At 43.4% G+C, this 8,925-nt stretch overlaps 1 protein-coding gene across 2 annotated transcripts in view; it reads right to left on the reverse strand.

The window, feature by feature from the left end:
* LOC119849153 (prolylcarboxypeptidase) overlaps window positions 1–8,925 on the reverse strand; it is a 59,170-nt gene that overhangs the window by 39,497 nt on the left and 10,748 nt on the right. The gene's annotated exons all lie outside the window — the stretch shown is intronic.

The following is an 8,925-nucleotide window of genomic DNA, read 5'->3' on the forward strand; positions in this document are numbered from 1 at the left end:
TAGGGGACTGGAACACATGACTTATGAGGAGAGGCTGAGGGAACTGGGATTGTTTAGTCTGCGGAAGAGAAGAATGAGGGGGGATTTGATAGCTGCTTTCAACTACCTGAAAGGGGGTTCCAAAGAAGATGGATCTAGACTGTTCTCAGTGGTAGCAGATGACAGAACAAGGAGTAATGGTTTCAAGTTGCAGTGGGGGAGGTTTAGGTTGGATATTAGGAAAAAAACTTTTTCATTAGGAGAGTGGTGAAACACTGGAATGGGTTACCTAGGAAGGTGGTGGAATCTCCTTCCTTTGAGGTTTTTAAGGTCAGGCTTGACAAAGCCCTGGCTGGGATGATTTAGTTGGGGATTGGTCCTGCTTTGAGCAGGGGGTTGGACTAGATGACCTCCTGAGGTCCCTTCCAACCCTAAGATTCTGATTCTATGAGGAAGTTAGTTAAACAGAAATTAAAAGGTACAGCACAAAACGTGAAATCCCTGCAAGCTGCATGGAAACTTTTTAAAAGCAGCATAATAGAGGCTCAAATTAAATGTATACCCCAAATTAAAAAACATAGTAAGAGAACCAAAACAACCAAGTAAAAGAAGCAGTGAGAGGCAAAAAGGCATCCTTTAAAAAGTGGAAGTTAAATCCTAGCAAGGAAAATAGAAAGGAGCATAAACTCTGGCAAGTGAAGTGTAAAAATATAATTAGGAAGGCCAAAAAAGAATTTGAAGAACAGCTAGCCAAAGACTCAAAAAGTAATAGCAAAAAAAATTTTAACTATATCAGAAGCAGGAAGCCTGCTAAACAACCTGTGGAATTAATGGATGATCGAGATGCTAAAGAAGCACTCAAGGATGATAAGGTCATTGCGGAGAAACTAAATGAATTCTTTGCATCAGTCTTCACAGCTGAGGATGCGAGGGAGATTCCCAAACCTGAGCCATTCTTTTTAGGGGACAAATCTGGGAACTGTCCCAGATTGAGTTGTCAGTGGAGGAGGTTTTGGAACAAATTGATTAAAAAAAGCAGTAATAAGTCACCAGGACCAGACGGCATTCACCCAAGAGTTCTGAAGGAACTCAAATGTGAAGTTGCAGAACTACTAACTGTGGTCTATAACCTATCATTTAAATCAGTTCTGTACCAGATGACTGGAGGACAGCTAATGTGACACCAATTTTTACAAAGGGCTCCAGAGTTGATCCCGGCAATTACAGGCCAGTAAGCCTGACTTTAGTACCAGGCAAACTGGTTGAAAGTATAGTAAAGAACAAAACTGTCAGACACATGGATGAACACAATTTGTTGGGGGAAGAGCCAACATGTTTTTTGTAAATGGAAGTCATGCCTCACCAATCTACTAGAATTCTCTGAGGGGGTCAACAAGCACATGGACAAGGGGGATCCAGTGGATATAGTGTACTTAGATTTTCAGAAAGCCTTTGACAAGGCCCCTTACTAAAGGCTCTTAAGCAAAGTAAGCTGTCACGGGATAAGAGGGAAGGTCCTCTCATGGATTGGTAAATGGTTAAAAGATAGGAAACAAAGGGTAGGACTAAATGGTTTTCAGAATGGAGACAGGCAAATAGTTGTGTCCCCCAGGGGTCTGTCCTGGGTCCAGTCCTATTCAACATATTCCTAAATGATCTGGAAAAAGGGGTCAACAGTGAGGTGGCAAAAATTTGCAGATGATACAAAACTACTCAAAATAGTTAAGTCCCAGGCAGACTGTGAAGACCTCCAAAAGGATCTCTCAAAACTGGATGACTAGGTAACAAAATGGCAGATGAAATCCAATGTTGATAAATGCTAAGTAATACACATTGGAAAACATAATCCCAACTATACATATAAAATGATAGGGTCTAAATTAGCTGTTACCACTCAAGAAAGATCTTGGAGCCATTGTGGACAGTTCTCTGAAAACATCTACTCTGTGCAGCAGCAGTCAAAAAAGCAAACAGAATGTTGGGCATCATTAAGAAAGGGATAGATAAGACAGAAAATATCATATTGCCTCTATATAAATCCATGGTACATCCACATCTTGAATATTGTGTGCAGATGTGGTTGCCCCATCTCAAAAACGATATACTGGACTTGGAAAAGGTTCAGAAAAGGGCAACAAAATTATTAGGGGTATGGGATGGCTGCCATATGAGGAGAGATTAATAAAACTGGGACTTTTCAGCTTGGAAAATACACGACTAAGGTGGGATATGATAGAGGTCTACAAAATCATAACTGGTGTGGAGAAAGGGAATAAGGAAGTGTTATTTACTCCTTCTCATAACACAGAAACTAGGAGTCACCAAATGAAATTAATAGGCAGCAGGTTTAAAACAAACAAAAAGAAGTATTTCTTCACACAACGCACAGTCAACCTGTGGAACTCCTTGCCAGAAAATGTTATAAAAGCCAAGTGTGACATTCTGTACCTCGGGAGAACACTCTATACCCCCATGTTCATCCTTATCAAATGATTGTGTGGTATCCAATGCAATGTTTGTCATGTCAGGTGTCTTTGGAAGACTCATGATGCACTGAGAGTTGTTATAATAACGTTGTAGGTCAGGAGTGGGCAAACTTTTTGGCCCAAGGGCCACATCTGGGTGGGGAAATTGTATGCAGGGCCATGAATTTAGGGCTGGGGATTGTGGTGCAGGAGGGGTGCAGCAGGGGACTCAGGGAAGGGGGCTGGGGTGCAGGAAGGATGTGGAGTGCAGGAATGGGCTCAGGGCATGGGGTTGAGGTGCGGGAGGGGTTCAGGGTGTGGGTTCCAGCCTGGCCCCACTTACCTCGAGCAGCTCTGGGGTGGCAGCAGCGTGCAGCAGGGTATGGCAGGCTCCCTGCCTGCCTTAGTCCTGCGCCACTCCCGGAAGCAGCCAGCATGTCCGGCCATGGCTCTTGGGGGTGGGGTGGCGCAGGCAGCTCTGCCAAGCGCTGCCTTCACCTATGGATACCACCCCCAAAGCTCCCATTGGCCATGGTTCCCCATTCCCGGCCAATGGGAGCTGCGGGGGGCGGTGCCTGCAGGTGAGGGCAGCGCATGGAGCCCTCTGTCCCCCCTCCCACAGGGGCTGCAGGGATGTGGTGCCGGCTGCTTCCAGGAGCGGCACGGGGCCAGGGCAGGCAGGAAGCCTGCCTTAGCCTCGCTGCGCCATGGGGCTGGCAACCCTGCAGGCCAGACTGAAAGCCCTGATGGGCCAGATCTGGCCCACAGGCCATAGTTTTCCCTCCCCATTATAGGTTATAATTTCATGTATATAGTTATGAGGCTGAAAATGTGCCCTCATGGCTTTAAACCGGCCCAGGCAAAAACTGTCCAAGAGCAGAGGGACAGTTCAGACTTCATCAGGGCATGTATGGGACAAACCCAGCCCAGCCTCACAGAACAAAGGACACTGGCCTAGGTAGCAAAAAAGATCTGTTGGATTTTCGAGTGAGTCACCCACCTTGCTCAGTTGGGGACTGCAATGAGGTAATGCTCAACTCACTCTGAAGGGGAAGGGGCAAGGCCCAGAGGGAAGAAAGAACATGATAAAAGGGAGAGACGTTTGCCAGGCTCTTCCTCTCTCTTCCACCTCCATCTACAGACATCACCAACAAGCAACTGAAGCGCTGATCAAAGGGAAGAGCATGAAGAGCAATGAGCCAGCCTGTGGCAAGAAGCATCCAAGTTTGTAAGGGCATTAAAAGATCATCTTAGAAAGTGTTTTGCTTTTATTTCATTTGACCAAATGTGACTTGTACTTTGACTTATAATCACTTCAAATCTATCTTTGTAGTTAATAAATTGATTTGTTTATTCTACTTTAAGCAGTAAATTTGGTTTGAAGTGTGTCAAGAGACTCCCCTTGGGATAACAAGCCTGGTACATATCAATTTCTTTGTTAAACTGATGAACTCATATAAGCTTGCAATGTCCAGCGGGCATAACTGGACACTGCAAGATGGAGGGGTTGTGTCTGGGACCGGAGATATTGGCTAGTGCCATTCAGTTGCAGAATCCAAGCAGTTTACATGCCAGAGGCTGTGTGTGAACAGCCCAGGAGTGGGGGTTCTCACAGCAGAGCAGGGTAAGGCTGGCTCCCAGAGTCGAGGATTGGAGTGACCTAGCAGATCACCGATCCAGATAACACCACGGGAATGTCACACCAAGACTATAACAGGGTTCAAAAAAGAACTAGATAAACTCATGGAGGATAGGTCCATCAATGGCTATTTGCCAGGATGGGCAGGGATGGTGTCCCTCGCCTCTGTTTGTCAGAAACTGGGAATGGGCGAAAGGGGATGGATCACTTGATGATTACCTGCTCTGTTCACTCCTTGTGGGGTATCTGGCATTGGCTACTGTCAGAAGACAGGACACTGGACTAGACAGACCTTTGGTCTGACCCAGCATGGCCTTTATGTTCCTTTCTATTCACATCAGTGACACTTTAAATTACGACATTCTGTCTGAAATACAATAAATAATATGGCCCCAGAAAGAAGTATTTTTATGATGAGAAAAAAAACCTATCTGCGTCCAAGCTGGATTAATCAAGGTGCATTATTTTGCATCACAATGGCCTGGTCTACACTGAGGGGTGGGGGGAGGGGAGGGGGCATCGATCTAAGATACGCAACTTCAGCTACAAGAAAAGCGTAGCTGAAGTCAACGCATCTTAGATTGACTTAGAATCACTTACTTCACGTCCTCATAACGCGGGATCGATGGCCGCCGCTCCCCCGTCGACTCCACTTCTGCCTCTCACCATGGTGGAGTTCCGGAGTCGACAGCAGAGCAATCGGGGATCGATTTATCACATCTACACTAGACGCGATAAATCGATTCCTGATAGGTCGATCACTACCCACCAATCTCGCAGGTAGTGTAGATGTGGCCTTAGAGATGTGCTAGGCACTTGGCAACAGGTGGGGAAAAAATCCAATCCCTACCCCAAACAGTTAACAATCTGATATTAGACAGGGCAAAACAGCCAGGATAACTGATGTGAAGATTGAACAATCAAGATGGAGACACAATCAATCACAAGTATTTTTCTAAGTAGCTAATATTAGGGATGATAAAATCCTGTTGTGGGAGTCACAGAAAATGAGAGTCTTAAGGATGGATTTGAATGAGGAAAGTGAATTGGTACCCCTCCCCTCACCCTTGATGTGACATTTGATAAAAGCTGTAAGCTTGGTACGTTGTTTGTTTTGGGAGGCAGTTGGAGGCATTGTTAAATAATAGCATTAAATAGTAATACACACTACATAGTCTCTATTTCAAAACAAACCAGGAAAGAGAAACAAATGCATTTGTTCTCCCTAAATGCATCTTTTTGAATAGAACATGATGAAAATATGTTGTATAATACATTATTACTCCCAGGCTTTGCTAGAATTTTACAAGTTAGGAATAACAAACATAGGTCCAAAAACATAAACATATGTTTAGGGAAGCAAAACACTTCCTTTCAACTGGATTGTTTCGTAAGTGACTCGGCCATACATTATGAACACAATGCAATGCTGTCACTCCTACAAAAGCCAGAATTTTAAATGGCAGATTCCCATATATCCATTAAGTTAATCACTTTGCATCATGAGGAAGCTTTTATTGTATAATCCCAGAACAGGTACTGTGTAATCATAAAAATATAAACGTGGAAGGGAACTCTAAAGGTCATCAAGCCCACCCCTTTGTGCTGAGGCAAGATTAAGTATAGACCATCCCTGATAGGTGTTTGACTATTATGTTCTTAAAGACCTCCAGCACTGGGTTTTCCACAACACAACATTTAGGTCCAGAATCCCAGTTTCTTTAGGGAGGATTTTACAAGTAACAGGTACGTCAGTTATAAAACAGTTGCTGGTTCTGTCTAGAAACCTAAACTTTCAGAATCGTAGGTGTGTAGGCGGGACCTCAAGAGGTCATCTAGTCCAGTCTTCTCCACTCATGACAGGATTATGTAATAGCTAGACCATACCTGATAGGTGTTTGTCTAATCTGTTCTTAAACTCCAATTATGGAGATTCCACAACCTCCATAGGCAATTTGTTCCAGTGCTTAACTACCCTGACAGTTAGGAAGGTTTTTTTTTTCCCCTCATGTTCCAATCTAAAATTCTCTTGCTGCCATTTAAGCCTATTACTTCTTAACCTCTGAGGACAGGACAATGAGAACAATATTTTCCCCTTCTCCTTGTAACAACCTTGCATGTGCTTGAAAATTTACGGTCCCACTCAATCTTCTTTTCTCCAAACTAAACAAACCCTTTTTTTCAATCTTTCCTCATAGGTCATGTTTTCTAGATCTTTAATCATTTTTGTTCTCTCTTCTGCAATTTGTCCACATCTTTCTTGAAAGGTGATGCCCAAAATTGGACATAATACTCCAGGTGAGGCATTATTGGCATGGATCACAGCAGAAAAATTACTTCAAGTATCTTGCTTACAACACTCCTGCTAATACATCCCAGAATTATGGTTCCGCCCCCCCTAAAAGTTTTCCACTGCTGACTCATACTTAGCTTGCAATCCATTATCACCCCCAGATCCCTTTCTGCAGTACTCTGTCCTAGGCAATCATTTTCCATGTGGTATGTGCACAAATGACTGTTCCAACTAAATTTCAACCTATTTACTTCAGACCATTTCTCCAGTTTGTCCAGATCATTTTGAATTCTAATCCTATCCTCCAAAGCACTTGCAACCCCTCCCAGCTTAGTATCGTCCACAAACTTTATAAGTAATGCATCCGATGAAGTGAGCTGTAGCTCACGAAAGCTTATGCTCTAATAAATTTGTTAGTCTCTAAGGTGCCACAAGTACTCCTTTTCTTTTTGAAAACTTTATAAGTGTATCTCTATGGCATAATCTAAATCATTGATGAAGACATTGACCAGAACCGGACCCATGACCAATACCTGCGGGACCCCTCTCAATATGCCCTTCCAGCTTGACTATGAACCACTGCAAGTCAGCTAAAACAGAGGTTTCATAAAATTCAATAAGCAAGCAGCAATTAGTCATACAGCCACACAATATTAAAGATCACCAGTTGCCACTCTGGCAGTGCTGCAGCATGGCTCTACATTGCCACGTGAATGTCATAAAGGAGACAACAGCTGCTCAACATGGTAGAGAGAGCTGGAACATTTGGGGCAGTAGTAGACTTGGTCCCCTTTAGTTGGAAATGCCAGAAGCAAAATGCAGAGTGGAAATACTTTTTCCCAGAGATCAAGACAAGACAGCTGGAGGCTTTCGTTTTAAAATAAAAACGAAGGCCCCACAAGATCTGCACTGGTATTCCCATGTACATAGCAGGTATTCAGGCAGTCTGTTTTCCCCAATGATTTATATACAGAATGAATTTCTCTCTGGTCTAAACTGTCCTAACTTCTGGGAACATGGCTGCCTCCATGGAGTAATTTAAAAGAGAAAAACTGTCAACTCTTTGTTGTTGTTTTGCAAAATTAACATTCTGAAATATGACAAAACCTTAATAGAACTTGTACTTTTAAACTCCTTAGGATCCTCTTTGGTCTTGGTATTAAAAAAAAAAGTGATGTCTGTGGCATTACGCCCCATATTCTTCATAGTAATATTATCATATGATTATGGCATAACTATGATGTATTTTAGGCAGGATAGGTCATGTAAGATATCATTGAAAAGGTTATGATTCACTAAATATGATTATCCTTTTTGCATTCATGTATCATTTTGGTATCTGAAGTTAGGAATATTGTCTATGCATCCATTACAAATGTGTTTACACCTGGGGAATGCCCACTAGGCAGGATGCAATCAGTCTAGATGGCTGGTTGGGAAGGGCCATTAGGGAGAACAATAGGTCTTAGAAGAAGTTAATCTCCCACGGGGGAGCCTTCCTGAGGATGCAACAAACAACCTCTTAGTCATGGTTGCTGTGACCCTACAGTGGCATGTGACCAAGTCACCTGATACTGGACTCCATCTTGGAATACCAAAGTTTTTCCACTGACCAGCCATGGGAACCAAGTTTAGAGACAAAGGGGTCCCGCCATGTGCAAAAGCTATTTAAGGCAGGGACTGACATCATCGTGGTTCTTCACTGACTCCCCGCCCAAAGAGGCTCCTGCAAACACTTGAGGAACAAAGACTGGACTGGGAAAGAAGGGCTGAACCCAGGCTAGAGGGATTTCTAGCCTATGAAAGGAATACCTGGAGTTTTAAAGGGCAAACTGCACTTGCTTGCAGCTTAAGAATCTCTGCAACCTGCTTAAATCATCATTTAGGGTGAGAATTTGCTACTCATATCCAATCTCTTTAGTATATTAAACTCAGATTACATTTTTATTTATTTGCAAGGTAATCTGCTTTGATCGGTTTGCTATCCTTATAATCACTTAAAATCTATCTTTTGTAGTTAATAAACTTGTTTTTGTTTTGTCTAAAACCAGTGTGTAACTTGGGGCACAAAGCTGTGTATATTCCTCTCCACAGTGCGGGAGGGCAAGAATTTTATGAACTTATGCTGTACAGTTCCCGGTGCAGCTCAAGACGGTATAAATTTGGGTTAACTCTCCAGAGGGGGTGTGCGCCTGAGAAGCTAGTAAGTCACCTAGCTGTATAGCCTTCCCATGCAGGGGCTGGTCAGAAAGCCTGTCTGCATGTTACTACAGCTGGGTGTGTCCCTACCTGTGTGTTGGTGAAAGTGTGAGATCTGGAGCGTATCTGCAGCTTGTCAAAGCATTACAGGGTGAGTGGGAGCCTAGGCTGGTGGATCGGGGAGCTCAATGGTACCACAGTTCCAGCCAGCACCCTGGAAGGAACCCATCACAATGTCCTAAAAAGCTAGACTACTCTTTTATCTGAAAATCAGCAATACATTCCAAAGTGGTAACATTTTAATCTTGGGATTAAATTCATGTTGTGATGAGACAGATTATTGCACACCT

Source organism: Dermochelys coriacea, chromosome 1 (genome assembly GCF_009764565.3).
Source record: "Dermochelys coriacea isolate rDerCor1 chromosome 1, rDerCor1.pri.v4, whole genome shotgun sequence".
Lineage (NCBI taxonomy): Eukaryota > Metazoa > Chordata > Testudines > Dermochelyidae > Dermochelys > Dermochelys coriacea.